Source organism: Diabrotica virgifera, chromosome 1 (genome assembly GCF_917563875.1).
Source record: "Diabrotica virgifera virgifera chromosome 1, PGI_DIABVI_V3a".
NCBI classification, from domain to species: Eukaryota; Metazoa; Arthropoda; class Insecta; order Coleoptera; family Chrysomelidae; genus Diabrotica; species Diabrotica virgifera.
Window position 1 is genome coordinate 249172001 of NC_065443.1, and position 17779 is coordinate 249189779.

Genomic DNA, 17779 nt, shown 5'->3' on the forward strand with positions numbered 1-17779 from the left:
ATCAACAAAAACACAAACCGACATAGTAAATTGTGAAAAGATATGACCAACCAATTGGAGAGCATTGGGAGAGACAGGAATAAGTTGGCTGGCAGGTCTATTTAATAGAATTATGGAAGTTGGACAAATGCCAGACGAATGGAGAAGCAGTATATTAGTACCTGTCTACAAAAACAAGGGAGACATACAACAATGCACAAACTACAGGCTATAAAACTACTTAGCCACACTATGAAAATATGGGAGAGAGTAATTGATAGACGGATACGTGAAAAAACCGAAATATCCGATAATCAATTTGGCTTTATGCAGGGCAGATCAACAACAGTTGCAATTTTCATTGTAAGGCAACTGATGGAAAAATACAAGAATAAAGAGACCAACGCTCATAATATGGTATTCATTGATCTTGAGCAAGCATATGATAGAGTTCCTCGAGAGATTCTGTGGTGGGCACTCAATAAGAAAGGAGTCCCTGGCGAATATGTAAAGATTGTGAGAGATATGTATGAGGGAGTAACGAGTAGTGTTAGGACAGGTGTGGGAGAGACTGATAAATTTCAGGTGAAAGTAGGATTGCACCAAGGCTCGGTGCTTAGTCCTTATTTATTCTCATTAGTTTTGGACCAGATAACAGCGAAACTACAGGGTAGTATTCCATGGTGCGTAATGTATGCTGATGATGTAGTGTTAATAGGAAATAGTGAAAGAGACTTAGAACAAAAACTGGAACAGTGGAGACAAGCTCTGGAGGAAAAAGGTTTAAAACTTAGTAGGACAAAAACAGAGTATTTGGAATGTTCATTTAAAGATGGAGTTACTACAAATAAAATGGTATCTTTGGATGGTGAAATGATTGTGAAAAGCAATAGTTTTAAGTACCTAGGATCGGTATTACAGAGTAATGGAGAAATAGATGGAGATGCATGCAGTAGAATTAGGGCTGGATGGATGAAGTGGAAAGAAGCGAGTGGTATGTTGTGTGACAGAAAAATTCCAATGAAGCTGAAGCGAAAATTCTATAAAACAGCCATAAGACCGGCTATGATGCACGGAACTGAATGTTGGGCAGTGAAAAAGAAAGAGGAACAACGAATGCATGTGGCGGAAATGAGAATGCTTAGATGGATGAGTGGAGTGACAAAGAAGGATAACATTAGAAATGAGTATATTAGGGGAAGTCTAGGTGTGGCACCAATTGATGCCAAAATGAGAGAGCATAGGTTAAGATGGTTTGGTCATGTTCAACGTCGAGACGTTAATCACCCAATACGAAGAATAGCTGAAGTGCAGATTCCAAGAAGAAGTGGGAGAGGAAAACCAAAGAAGACCTGGGGGGAGACGATAAGGCAGGACATGTTGGTAAAGGGGATTAACATTGCTATGACCCAAGATATGAGTTGTGTGGAGAAATGCAATTAGGGAAGCGGACTCCGCATAGGGATAAGGCAAAGAGAATGATGATGATATGACCAACCAATAATAAACAAATTTTATTTTAACAGAAAACTATTTGATCTTGAAAGTAAACGACTTTCATTTCTTGTCCCCTAGACCATTTTGATGTGTGTATATTCACATTATTTTTCGTGCAATTTACTAAGAAATGCGTACATGATTATATGCTGTCAACTTGCTTTCCTGCAGATGCCATTTCTTGCCCAATTAAGAACCTACTTCAATCTCATAACGTTTAGCAAAGTTTCGAAAGAATGTTTTCAGAATCCTGCAAAGATATTTACAGATTTTGATTTTTCCAAAGATAAATCGTAAACATGTTTTATAAGAACATAATTCGGTAGTTTACTTTTGGTATATTATAATAAATCGTCTTTAATTGTTTTGACTCACATCTAAGGATTTCGAGAAAAATAATTACGCGGTACCAGTGCGGCAACACTGTAGTGTTGTAAATTTTGAGTGTAAGTAAAGTCCTAAGTAAAGTCCCGAAATAAAAAAACTATTCTAGTGTAACTAAGACTCGCCTGCATACAATTTCACCATATTATAATATTTGCAATTTAATATATATAAATAATCTAAATAATCAGTAATAAACTTTTTTTCCGATATAAGTCACAATTACAGTGTTGCCAAAGCGTTTCTTTACTTACCTTTACATCAACATTTATGTATGTAAAAAACTCTACATTCATCTCCAGGGAACCAGAAAACAATCACATTTTTCTAGTACTTGTCCGGTTTTGATGTCTATAGAATTTTGATATTCACGATAAGAAGTCACTCGTATCTAAATTAAGTAGTCGTTTATCAAACTGAACATGTTTTTAAACAAATAACCTAAACAAAATCAAATTCCAGCTGCAGAACTGATTATACTATAGGTGAAATTTTTTATACTTGTTTTTCTTTTAGATTATTAATTTTTAGCAGCACGGTTAGAACAAGGTAATCCATTCCACTTCAAATTTTTTGTTCGTGTGTTTTTATTTATTTATTTGTGATAACCCTCATTTATGTGGTGTTTTAGAGTTTTTACGGGGTAGTATTCACCACTTTTACAGTTCAATTAAAAAAATACATAAAAAGACAGAATATAAATGCCAAAAAATTTGGAAAATGATCCTCCATAACGTATCATATAACAAGCCTCCATAGAGTAGTATGGAGATGAGGAATGGAAGGCAAACGAACCTTATTTTGATCTCCAGTGTAGTCTTAGTTAAAGTTCAAGCCTTCTATTTTAGGCAGTTACATCATCTACTGATTTTCGACTAATTTTGATTGCCGTTTTAATTTACAGTTTCTAGCTTCATTTGACTTATTTGTGTATATGTTTTGTGGTGAATGCAGACCCCATACCAGTGCATTTATTGTGTATAAGTTAACTAATTTAGTTTTAAGGTGTATCAACAGTAAATTTTATATCTTAAATGATATGAAAAAGGTAAAGGCGGTTTTTGTTTTTATTTGATTCAGAGTTGGACCACCATCTCCATATAGCTATTTCAGCATCTATGCATCCTCAGTGAAGCTATGCAGTCACAACTCTGAAAGAAACAACAACAATCCTGCCTATTTAAGGGAAAACATCGCGATGCAATGTTTCCACCTTATGAGACGAAAAACAGCGACATCTCTCGTAATACAAGGAAGACGAAAAGATATGAATATGAATGATATGAATAATTCAAAAGATTCCAGTTTACAGGCCGTGGTCTTTAATTATTTCTTTTTAACGTTTCGTCTGCTAATTCATCAGACATTTTCAAATGTGATGTAGTAACGGTGAAAGTGCACTTGACATGTTAATTATTAACTAGAGTTTCTCGAGATCGGTTAAGTTTTAAATCTTCTTTGTTTTTCCTAAATCGGGCGGGACATTACTTGTGTCTGGAACCGTTGTTCCTTTGTTTAACTCTACTAAGAAGTACTGTGTGACTTTCTTATAAGGAGTTTAAGAATTCCTCGTAGCTCAATCCTTGGTGTGTCTCATATCACTTAACATTTCACAAAACAGATGCATGAAAGTTTCTTCCTACAATTCCCCAGTTGGCAGTCTCCAGGCTCATCCACGGATCTGTGATCGTCTTTAATCCATTAAACTCATAGACATCATTCTTTCAGTGTTACTAATGATTTTCTTTAAATTAGTTCTCTGCATTTTTTGTTATGACAATTTTCCAGCAACTTTTGAATCGCACTTATTATATTATCATCTTTCGTGATGCTGCTGAATAGTTCTGGGCCTTTAAAATTTTTTATAGAATCTTGATTTACCAGCTAAGTTTGATACAATCGGTTGTTTCGGTTTCAGCAGATTATTCCGTAAATATTCACCTCTTCTTGCCAGAATTTTTTTATTTGATATAACTTGTTAAAATTCTTTAATTTGAGAAGATGACAAAGTGACATCAGATTCTGTTGTGTTCAGTTAAACGGCCTTTTCTGCTTCAGACAACTATTACATGTAATGTGATTCCAAGTCCTTCAAGCATTCTTTGCAATGGCAAAACAAAAAATAATGGGTGGAATGCATAAAACGTAGTACCTTCTAATGCTTCAAGTATCTACTACATTTTTGAAGATTTTACTACACTTACAAAGCATTAAATGCTTTGACTTTGAACGTGTAGTAAAACACTTACAAAGCATTTAAAATCTTCAAAAATATAGTACATACTTGAAGCATTAGCATGTACTACGTTTTATGCATTCCACCCAATATCTGTCTCCTAATCTTCATTTTTTATTTATCATGTCCCTAAAATATACTAAGTTTTTTGCAGATCTCGTGTTTGTTTTGAACATACCACTTTGCAATATAGAGAAGCTCTTTTCTATGGTATTTGCAAATACAACAGTATTATCGGTATATTTGATATTAGATATTAACATATAGTAATTTGTTCCGTAATTTGTTACGGAAGGTACTCAGCTTATTAAAATTTAACAGTAAAGATGCTGATTTATTCTAGAACACTGTTGATACACCATTTGCCTTAGTCCTTTAGTAGATCTTCTATTTTGACTAATTTCTATTGAGTTGTTAAATGAAATGTGCCTAATAAAGATTATTAATGATGGCAGCTCAATTCACAAAAGAAACTTAATACTTTATCTAGGATTAGACGGTAGTAAAAGACTTGATATTTTCCTGGTAGTGCAATATTAACCATACAAAGTGTCCATAGATTGAATTCGTATACAGAATTGCCATATGTTCGGCAATCATACTCACTTTTAGACACATTTTGGCAGTTGACTTAAATCATTTTTATATAAATTAACAGATGATGCTTGACCAATTACTTATGGCAGCTTAAAGTGTTGGTTAGTGATTTTTATTTTTTAAACAATTTTATTATTCGTATATTAAGAATTACATTTCTCCGAGAAATTAACGAACAATCTTAAAATTGGGAAATTTTTAATGTCTTGAATTTCCTAAACCTGTTGTTCGATTTGAGTGATTTTTTAATTTGTTACATATTCTTTATGAGTATCGCTGTGATAATGTTGGTGCTAGAAAGCTAAATGTCATTGTATACTGGGTGTAACAATCATACTGTGTTTTTTTCTCAAAAGGTAGGAACACCTTGAGGAATATTCTAGCTTTTATAAAATATTGAAATTAAAACTCAATTGTAGCCTTAGGCTTTCTTAACATTCTGTTTTTTGATTCATTCGCTTTTGTTCGATAATAAAAGAGATATGCACTTTTATAGTACAAATGAGATATGCTATTTGATATTGATCAGTAACATTCCAAATCTCGAGAGCTACTGTTTCTACTCTTGTAAGATTCCAGAGGATGGCAAACACTGTCGTAGTCTTCTGCCAATTATGTGCCACAAATTTTCGATCGGGTAAGCGGTGGCCAATTCAAAGTTCGAAGATTTACCTGTTGTAAATATTCGGTTACCGTTCGTGCAACGTGTGATGTCTTGCATTATCGTGCATTAGCAAAAAATTGATACCAATATAAAGAGTCGATAGCATGATAGCTAAGTACTTCGCCATGTAAGGTCACTGCTTGAACACACTCACCGCGGATCAAATTCCTTGTATCGCATGCCATTTCCACCAAACAACAAAAAAAAAATACTAACTTGAAATACTTGAAACTTATTATAAATAATAAATCTACTAATTTTCACAACAAACCAGAAACTTTTTGGCTGTTAACAATTTGAGATTTATTAAATTGTCAATTTCTCATAGCCTATTTTAGGCTTGTTTATCAAACTAAGCAGAAAATGAGGATATATTGATGAAAAACATGGCTAGTTGTTAAGGTAGCTAATTTTTTTATTATCCAACACAAGCGAATGAATCAGAAAACAATATGTTAAGAGAATTTGAGGCTATAGTTGGGTTTTAATTTCAGTATTTCATAAATGCTAGAATATTCCACAGGGTGTTGCGAAATTTGAGAAAAAACACAGTTTGATTGATACACCCGGTATACAATGACAATTTACCTGCCTAGCACCAATATTATTATAGCGATATTGTTAAGCCTTGATAAGGCTTTAACATATTAAAAAATCACTTAAACCGGAGAAATAGTTTAGGAAATTCGAAAATGGCCCATTATTAAGGTAGTGCGTTAATTTCTTGGAGTGTATTTGAACTAAATATTTCAATTTATTTAGCGATATAGTTTGGGCGTGAACATGGTTTTTAAAAACAAAATGATGTTCCAGATCAAAGACAATAGTAGGTATCAAAAAATATTAATAAAGAAAGGTAGCTAAAAAAGTATTTAGAAGTGGTTGATGATTGTCATTATGTGCCAGGAACTTTTTTTTGTTTATTTTCACATGTGATACAAATAACACTATTTTCTAATTATTTAGACACGTCGCATATTCGCCTACCTATATATTATATCTTTGTTCAAAGATGTGGAATACTCTTTTTGACATTTGTACCACCGATTGACTTTTTATTACCATTAAATATATAAAATTACTGTAATTTTTACATAAATGAAATAAACTGATTTTTATATAGCTAAGAGTTTTATTTAATTTTCTTAACCCTTTCGATTCTACTACGGTCTGTTTTTAAACTAAAAAAAGTATAATAATAGCGTATGGAATTTTTGCCGGGGAGATCCTTTCGGACAGTTCCGGCGCCATTTACATCTTTAACCCTGTTTTAAGTAACTATAGTGCCGATGTACACTAGCCCAGGGGGGCCGACGCCGCGACGGCTTAACGTGCTCTACGAGGCACGGTGAGACGGCTCGTGTCATTACTGGAAATGAAAATGGTTTGTCTTTGGCAGGGCTCGAACCCACGTGCACTGGCGTATGAGGCCAGCGATTATGCCGTTACTCCACGGCCGCTCACTAAGGGCCAATTTCTCATATCGAGTTCAACTCCAGTTTAACCTGAACTTCTAGTAAACGTCAGTTTAAAGTCAAAATCGTCTTTCTCAATTCACGTTCAACCGACTGCAGTTTAAACTTGAACGATGCTTGAACGGTGGAATTCGGCCGTTCAAAGATTTCAGAACTCAGTTCAGATGATTCCATGGACTACACATGCGTTGTATTAACACGAAACGCTGTCATATAATAAATATATCCTATTTTATTATATTAAGCCCAACGATAAATGATAACATTATTTTTGTTTTTATAATATTTATTTATAATTATTAAAATGACTATTTGACTATAAATACTTAAATTTAACTTTATTCAAAAACAGCATAAAAATTGTAGTTCAAAATGGCGACAGTTTTTTACCTTTTGCCATCTATTGGCATTTCTCGAAAGCTGTAGAACGAGCGCTGACATGAACCCACAATGAGAAATGCATTTCAAACAAAACCACAGATCACGGGTGAACCTGGTTCAACTGAACCATAGATTAACGCAGGTATGAGAAATCGACCCTAAGGGGGAGGGGGAGCCCCACGAAGTCGGCGAATTCGTGCCCGCTCATCTGGAGACGGACTCGCAGGGGCTTGGCTTCAGCCTAGATAGGTCAGACCCTTCCTGATGTGGAGAACCTCTTCATGAACCGAACCCAACCAAACCAAGAAAAGTAATTCAAATTAACCGCGCCATAATGCTTGTTTGTATACTTTTGAAAGAAAGATAGTAAGGAGAATACTGGGACCCATTTGCGAATATGGTATTTGGAGAATAAGGTTCAACCACGAGTTATACCAATATTACACAGAACCCTCTATAGCAAATTATGCAAAATACAAAGATTGCGCTGGGCAGGTCACCTTATAAGAATGGATAATGACAGAACACCTAGTAGAACGTTTAGCAGAACTATGGTGGGGCGTCGGCCAGTAGGAAGACCAAGGACGAGGTCGATAGACGAAGTGAGAACCGATACTAAAGCTTTATTGAGGGTGGACAACTGGAGGAGAGAAGCCAGGGACAGAGATACTTGGAGGCGGATGCTGAGGAAGGCCAGGGCCCGACTTGGGCTGTAGTGCCATTGATCCAACCTCAGGCAACTTTACTCCACTCTTATGAACTTTTGACACTATTATATTATAATTATATATAATATATAATATAATTATAATATGTATAATATAATTATAATATATATAATATAATATAATTATAGTATAATTGATTTCATATGTTAATAATATATCGGAGATTTTTTGTGTTATTCCTTTAATTTTTAATCTACTTTTATACAAAAAAAAAACAGTTGTTTTTCGAGCTCTTTAGCTACGTATTAGTATAATATAATGGATTAATGTATTTATGGATTACCGTCTAAAGCCTACATGATCAACCAAAAAAGAAGGTGTATTTGATGACTTTTCTAGTAACTTTCTTGGGTATGAATCTGTTTTTAGTTTACTCCTGGTTTAAAAACAAACTCTATTATAAGTTAATGCAATAACATAGGTCCCAAGACAGTGGGAGAATTGGTGATGTAATGGAGGTTTATTTCTATTTCCGTTTTCTAATCTCATTGCACGTTATTCATTTATATATCTTGGGGAGGAATATATAATATTTCGTTTATATATAATTATTCGTTTAAATAGGAACTATATCTGAAAGTCATCCTAATTTTATATCATAATATTTTCATGGACTAAGCCTTTGATTTTCTGCTGTATTTTTGCGGAATCTTCTTCTTCTTTCTCATAATCCTTAGTGCCATTGAGGGCGTCGGATGTCGGGTTCCGCCTTTTATCCACTTCTTCCAATTGCCTCTATTGGTGGCCAGGTTCTTCATTCTTCGTATCCCTCATACTCATGTGTCTCCTTTCACCTATATTCTGGATCTGGTCCATCCATGTCCTCCTCGGCCTTCCCTTTTTTTCTTTTGTTTCCGATTTTGGCTTCATGTACCTAACAAGTCAAATCTTAAAAATCTTAACAACAATAAAAATGATAAATTCTCGATAAACATGGTAAACAGTCATTGTTTTGATGAACTATAGCCTCTGTGTAATTGGTTTTCCCTTAATAAATCGTATAAACCCTAAGAAAAGTAGATTTTCGACAAAAAAATTATACCATAATTTTTTCATATTGTCTTTGATTTTCTGCTGTATTATTGATTAAAAACAATAAAAATTATAAATTCTCGATAAAAATGGTAAATAGTCATTGTTTCAATGAACTGTAGCATCTGGGTAATTTGTTTTCCCTTAATAAATCGTATAAACCCTAAAAAACGTAGATTTTCGACAAAAAATTTTATATCCTAATTTTTTCATGGCCTTTGATTTTTGCTGTATTTTTGCAAAATCTTAAAAACAATAAGAATGATAAATTCTCGATTAAAATGGTAAAAAGTCATTGTTTTTATGAAATGTAGCCTCTAATAAATTGTTTTTTGCCAATAAATCGTATAAACTCTAAAAAAACGTAGATTTTCGATAAAAAATTTTATATCATAATTTTTGCATGGACTATGGCCTAGGCCCAGAATAGTATTTTCCGCTGTATTTTTGCGTAATCTTAAAAACGATAAGAATGATAAATTCTCGATTAAAATGGTAAAACGTCATTGTTTTGATGAACTGTAAACATCTAATAAATTGCTTTTCTCTTAATAAATCCTGTAAACTTTAAAAAAACGTAGATTTTCGACAAAAAAATTTATATCATAATTTTTTATGGACTACAGCCTTCAATTTTTTGCTGCATTTTTGCAAAATCTTAATAACAATAAGAATGGTAAATTTTCGATAAAAATGGTAAAACGTCATGGTTTTGATGAACTGTAAATGTCTAATAAATTGCTTTTCCGTTAATAAATCGTGTATACTTAAAAAAAAACGTATATTTTCGACAAATAATTTTATATCATAATTTTCTCATGGACGATAGCCTTTGTTTTTTTGCTGTAATTTTGCAGAATCTTAAAAACATTAAAAATGATAAATTATCGATAAAAATGGTAAACCTTCATTTTATGATGAACTGTAGCCTCTAATAAATTGCTTTTCCTTTAATAAATCGTGTAAATTTTAAAAAACGTAGATTTTCGACAAAAAGATTTATATCGTAATTTTCATAAGCCTTTGTTTTTTTTTCTGCATTTTTGCAAAATCTTAAAAACAATAAGAATGGTAAATTTTCCATAAAAATGGTAAACAGTCATTGTTTTGAAGAACTGTAGCCTCTGGGTAATTATTTTTCCCTTAATAAATCGTGTAAACTATAGAAAACGTAGATTTTCGACAAATACTTTTATATCATATCATAATTTTTTTATGGACGATAGCCTTTGTTTTTTTTGCTGTAATTTTGCGGAATCTTAAAAACATTAAAAATGATAAATTATCGATAAAAATCGTAAACCTTCATTTTATGATGAACTGTAGCCTCTAATAAATTGCTTTTCCCTTAATAAATCGTATAAATTAAAAAAAAAACGTAGATTTTCGACAAAAAGATTTATATCGTAATTTTCATAAGCCTTTGTTTTTTTTTTCTGCATTTTTGCAAAATCTTAAAAACAATACTTAAAATTGATAAATTCTCGAAAAAAATGGTAAAACGTCATTGTTTTGATGAACTGTAAACCTGTAATAAATTGCCTTTCCCTTAATAAATCGAGTAAACTTTAAAAAACGTAGATTTTCGACAAAAAAATTTATATCAAAATTATTTTATGGACTACAGCCTTTGATTTTTTGCTGCATTTTTGCAAAATCTTAAAAACAATAATAATGGTCATTTTCGATAAAAATGGTAAACAGTCATTGTTTTGAAGAACTGTAGCCTCTGGGTAATTGTTTTTCCCTTAATAAATCGTGTAAACTATAAAAAACGTAGATTTTCGACAAATACCTTTATATCATAATTTTTTTATGGACGAAGCCTTTGTTTTTTGCTGTAATTTTGCGGAATCTTAAAAACATTAAAAATGATAAATTATCGATAAAAATGGTAAACCTTCATTTTATGATGAACTATAGCCTCTAAAAGATTGCTTTTCCCTTAATAAATCGTGTAAAATTTAAAAAACGTAGATTTTCGACAAAAAGATTTATATCGTTATTTTCATAGGCCATTGTTTTTTTTTCTGCATTTTTGCAAAATCTTAAAAACAATAAAATTAATAAATTTTTTAAAAAAATGGTAAAACGTCATTGTTTTGATGAACTGTAAACCTGTAATAAATTGCTTTTCCCGTAATAAATCGTGTAAACTTAAAAAACGTAGACTTTCGACAAAAAAATTTATATCCTAATTTTTTTATGGACTACAGTCTTTGATTTTTTACTGCATTTTTGCAAAATCTTAAAATCAATAAGAATGATAAATTCTCGAAAAAAATGGTAAAACGTCATTGTTTTGATGAACTGTAAACCTGTAATAAATTGTTTTTCGCTTAATAAATCGCGTAAAATTAAAAAAACGTAGATTTTCGACAAAAAAATTTATATCATAATTATTTTGTGGACTATAGCCTTCGATTTTTTGCTGCATTTTTGCAAAATCTTAAAAACAATAATAATGGTAAATTTTCGATAAAAATGGTAAACAGTCATTGTTTTGAAGAACTGTAGCCTCTGGGTAATTGTTTTTCCCGTAATAAATCGTGTAAACTATAAAAAAAGTAGATTTTCGACAAATAATTTAAAATCGACAAATATTTTAAAATCAATAGGAATGATAAATTCTCGAAAGAAAATGGTAAAACGTCATTGTTTTGATGAACTGTAAACCTGTAATAAATTGATTTTCGCTTAATAAATCGCGTAAACTTAAAAAAACGTAGATTTTCGACACAAAAATTTATATCCTAATTTTTTTATGAACTACAGCTTTTGATTTTTTACTGCATTTTTGCAAAATCTTAAAATCAATAAGAATGATAAATTCTCGAAAGAAAATGGTAAAACGTCATTGTTTTGATGAACTGTAAACCTGTAATAAATTGATTTTCGCTTAATAAATCGCGTAAACTTAAAAAAACGTAGATTTTCGACACAAAAATTTATATCCTAATTTTTTTATGGACTACAGCTTTTGATTTTTTACTGCATTTTTGCAAAATCTTAAAATCAATAAGAATGATAAATTCTCGAAAGAAAATGGTAAAACGTCATTGTTTTGATGAACTGTAAACCTGTAATAAATTGCTTTTCGCTTAATAAATCGCGTAAACTTAAAAAAACGTAGACTTTCGACACAAAAATTTATATCATAATTATTTTATGGACTACAGCCTTCGATTTTTTGCTGCATTTTTGCAAAACCTTAAAATCAATAAGAATGATAAATTCTCGAAAGAAAATGGTAAAACGTCATTGTTTTGATGAACTGTAAACCTGTAATAAATTGCTTTTCGCTTAATAAATCGCGTAAACTTAAAAAAACGTAGATTTTCGACACAAAAATTTATATCATAATTATTTTATGGACTACAGCCTTCGATTTTTTGCTGCATTTTTGCAAAATCTTAAAAACAATAATAATGTTAAATTTTCGATAAAAATGGTAAACAGTCATTGTTTTGAAGAACTGTAGCCTCTGGGTAATTGTTTTTCCCGTAATAAATCGTGTAAACTATAAAAAAAGTAGATTTTCGACAAATAATTTTATATCATAATTTTTTTATGAACGATAGCCTTTGTTTTTTTGCTGTAATTTTGCGGAATCTTAAAAACATTAAAAATTATAAATTATCGATAAAAATGGTAAACCTTCATTTTATGATGAACTGTAGCCTCTAATAAATTGCTTTTCCCCTAATAAATCGTGTAAATTTTAAAAAACGTAGATTTTCGACAAAAAGATTTATATCGTAATTTTCATAAGCCTTTTTTTTCTGCATTTTTGCAAAATCTTAAAAACACTAAGATTGATAAATTCTCAAAAAAATGGTAAAACGTCATTGTTTTAATGAACTGTAAACCTGTAATAAATTGCTTTTCCCTTAATAAATCGTGTAAACTTGAAAAAAAACGTAGATTTTTTACAAAATTTATATCATAGTTTTTTTATAGACTACAGCCTTTGATTTTTTGCTGCATTTTTGCAAAATCTTAAAAACAGTAGAGTGGTAAATTTTCGGTAAAAATGGTAAACAGTTTTGACGAACTGTAGCCTCTGTGTAATTGCTTTTCTCTTAATAAATCTTGTAAACACAAAAAACGTAGATTTTCGACAAATAATTTTATATCATAATTTTTTCATAGACTACCTATAGCTTTTGATTTTCTGTATCATTCTGTATCATTCATCATGATTCATTCTTTGCGGAATCTTAAAAACATTAAAAATGATAAACTCTCGATAAAAATGGTAAACCGTCATTGTTTTGATGATCTGTAGCCTGAAATCGTGTAAACACTAAAAAACGTAGATTTTCGACAAAAAAAAATTATATCATAGTTTTCTCATGGACTTGTATAAATAAGCCTTTGATTTTCTGTTGTATTTTTGGTATCACGATAGATTTTCGACAAAATCTTTTATAAATAGATAAATAAATATTAATACTTTATTTACAAAAATGGTAATTGCAATTTTGGTGGAAGCGTTTTTGGCACTTTAATATTTGGTGAGAGCGTTAGGTTAATTGCTAAAAATGTGAACAACACCAACTAGATGTCGCCACTGACGTTAGTGCATTACTAATTGCATATCCTCTAGGAACTGTCATATTATATAAAATATATATGATGTTAGGGCATTATCTATGTTTTAAAAAGAAATATTTGTAAATAAATATCATATTAGCATTGTATTTTAAATAACTTATATTCTAATATTGTCATGTATTCTAATTTTACTTACAGAATAATAATATATACGTCATAAATTGAATAATTTAATAGTGACATCTACATACCAATGACAAAACTAGTTCAGAACTAATCGAATTTAATTTCTCGGAAATTTAGACATTACTCTCTAGATGTCAGACAAAAATAACAGATTAAACTGATTGCCTATTTTCTTATTTATGAGCATTTATTGCAACAAAATCATAACAAAATTCAAGAAGGAATCCTGTCATTTGTTAAAAATGGTTAATACGTCATGTATTTATATAATATAATACTTGTTTATATTGGACAAAGTTTAACTTTAACTGTTAGGCCGGCCGCGAGTTGACACGCAGCTTCGTGACGTGACGCAGGGTGAGCCGCCGGAGCCGCCACGGTGAATTTGTGTGAAACACAGAAATGATACTCAAGCCTAGGCTTTTACGCTTCTACATATACACCGGTATTTAGGCGTCAACTCCTTCCGGTAGCTATCTATGGAGGAGTATCACTGAGCCGCAAGCAGTACCGGTGCTAGGGTATAAGATGCCCGCCTGCAAAACTAGCATAGGCGCCCTTTGGTTATTTAAAATCAGTATTTTGTGTAACACCAGCAGAAAAAAAGCTCATTATGGCGCCCCCTATAACTAATGGCGCCAGCCTGCAGTGCATCCCTTGCAGGCCCGTTATCGCCGGCCCTGGCCGCAAGCCATTATCCCTTGCCGTACTGCTCCACCATAAGACCGATGAGACGCCCGTGTATTCCAGTCTAAGCCTCAGACTGATATGAATTTTAAACAGCTGCGTTAGCCTTTTTGTTTTCCGTTCACCGAGCCAACATTTTAACTTGCATTCGTCACCATCACGGCGAAGTGTGCTGGCCAACTCTCGTCCCGCTAGGCTATCATATCTTTGTTTCTTTATTCCTGTATTTTTCCATCAGCTGCCGTATAATGAAAATGGCATCAGTTGTTGATCTGCCTTGCATAAAAATACACAAATGCACAAATAATGAAACATAAAACAACAGAAATATAGACAGGAATGTGCTGCTATATAATAAAAGACAAAAATATCTATGTTTCAGCGGTCTCAAATTCGTAATCAAATCAATGCATTTTCCAAATACTCTCCACATAGTCCAAGTTGGGATATTCACGGAAGAAACAACATTTAAAACTTGAACTTTATATAGCAACTGAGAGTACATAGTAGCTAGTATATATAGACATATTGTGAACTAGAGACTAATTCATATGATCGTATAAAAATGATTATAATAATCGAAACCATATCTAAGAATAAGGAAATGGAAGATAAACAAGTGGTAGAGAATGATCTAAACAAAACTGTTACTCTAGTGGATAACGGAAACACAGGACAGAAACAAGTGGAATGTCGTTAAACAATAAGTCTACATTTAATTCTAGATGCACAAAGAGAGAGAGAGACAGAGAGAGAGAGAGAGAGAGAGAGAGAGAGAGATATATATATTTTAATCTAAAATAATTTTAGCAGTTATTATAAGATCCATTCTAATTATAGCTATAATTATATATATTATAGCTATAATTATTATAGCTATATTTTATTAGTTTACTGCTGGTATATATTTATGTCAATGTATATTACTGTAAAGGAGTAATATGCCAAGTATTTTTCTATGTGAATCATTGAATAAAATTTCATCATACTGGTGTCCTAATAGCAAAAAGTGCAATTAAAGAGTTAAAGTAGTGAGCGTCACACGCTTGAAAGAATATCAGGGTTGAGATATAAAAAAACTATTTGTACCTTCTCAGATGAAGAAAGTATGCAGGTAGCTTCTTCTTGTTTGGATTCCATTTATTCGTCGAAGGTTACAAAGCAATATGGTCTAACTTTATTTAAACAGTTTAATTGTTGTACATTCAAACCAATCTCGCCCAGGTTCTAAAAGTTCCACTCAAATCAAGTTCTAAAGCCCCAGGATGTTGTTCTTCTGCCGTAACTCCGTTTGCCTTTTATTTTTTCCTGTATTATGTTTTGCAGCATTTCGTACAGTGGCGGATCCAGGGGAGGTCGATCGCCCCCCCCCTCTCAAACCAAGTTATATACAGGGTGAGTCATGAGGAACTGTACATACTCCTACCTCGTATAGAGGCTCCTATGGGAAATAACAAATGACCATTAAAAAGTGTCTGCTCCCATTGTTTAATAATATACAGGGCGAGTTTCGCATTTTGACAGAAATTTGTATTCGTCATAATTTTTAAACGGTCAGATCGATGTGTCTCTTATTTTGGTCAATCGTTACACTATTATCACCTAATCAACTGATTTATTCAAACTTGAAAAAAATCAGGTCCGGCTTCAAAAAAATTAGTTCGTTTGGGTCTTAGAAAAAATTTCACCCTGTATATGCTTTTTGAAAACTATGATATGAATTTTACAAATTAGACAAATAAGCAATTAAAATGACATATTTATTTTTTCCCCACACGATTACTTAATTTTTTATAAAAAAAATCAAATTTGTCTATTAATTAAAAGTTTGGTAAAGTGAACCATAGATTTAAAAAAGATAACTTTTATTACAAAAATTAATTTTTTTTTGAACAAATATTTAATTTATGTTACCACCCAATCAACTGATTTATACAAACTAGACAAAAATCAGGCCCGGATTTAAAAAATTAGTTCGTTTGGGCCTTAGAAAAAATTTCACCCGGTATACGCTTTTTGAAAACTCTAGTATGAATTTTACAAATTAGACAAATAGGCAATTAAAATGGCGTATTAATTTTTCCCCACTAATTTTTTATTAATTGTCAAAATCGGAATTTTACCATAAAAATAAAAAAAATTAAACAACGTTTATCTTAAAATTAAAAGCTTCACCATTTTTTTTTCTGTACCACGTCTAGATCTAAAACCCATAATACTTCTCTTTGGACTCTATAGTTTAACATAGACGTAATCAAATAGATAAATTTTAAATTTTTTCACTTAAGTTTTTGCGATTTAACTTTGCAATTCACGAATCTGCACCTTTTATTTTTAAAAATTCATAATTTTTATGAGAAGAAGACTGAAAGTCTACAACAATTTTCATAGTCTTCACAATGGCAAGACAAATGTGCTGTAAAAATTTCAGAAAAAAAATATTAAAATTGAACAGAGTTGTAGCAAGTTAAACAGTGATTTCATTTTTTTTTTCATTTATAGGTTAAAATTCCGATTTTGACAAATTTGATTTTTTAATAAAAAATTAATTAATCGTGTGGGGAAAAAATAAATATGCCATTTTAATTGTCTATTTGTCTAATTTGTAAAATTCATATTAGACATTTCAGAAAGCGTATACAGGGTGAAATTTTTTCTAAGACCAAAACGAACTAATTTTTCATATCTGGGCCTGATTTTTTTCTAGTTTGAATAAATCAGTTGATTGGATGGTAACATAAATTAAATATTTGTTCAAAAAAAATTAATTTTTGTAATAAAAGTTAATTTTTTTAAATCTGGTTTCTAGTAAATATGTTTCACTTTACCAAACTTTTAATTATTCATAGTCAAATTTAATTTTTTTATAAAAAATTAAGTAATCCTGTGGGGAAAAAAATAAATATGCAATTTTAATTGCCTGTTTGTCTAATTTGTAAAATTCGTATTACAGTTTTCAAAAAGCATATACAGGGTGAAATTTTTTCTAAGACTAAAGCGAACTAATTTTTTAAATCCGTGCCTGATTTTTTTCTAGTTTGTATAAATCAGTTGATTGGGTGGTAACATAAAATAAATATTTGTTCAAAAAAAAATAATTTTTGTAATAAAAGTTATTTTTTTTAAATCTATGGTCCACTTTACCAAACTTTTAATTCATAGTCAAATTTGATTTAAAAAAAAAATTAAGTAATCGTGTGGGGAAAAAATAAATATGTCATTTTAATTGATTATTTGTCTAATTTGTAAAATTCATATTATAGGTTTCAAAAAGCGTATACAGGGTGAAATTTTTTCTAAAACCTAAACGAACAAATTTTTTTAAAGCCGGACCTGATTTTTTTCAAGTTTGAATAAATCAGTTGATTAGGTGGTA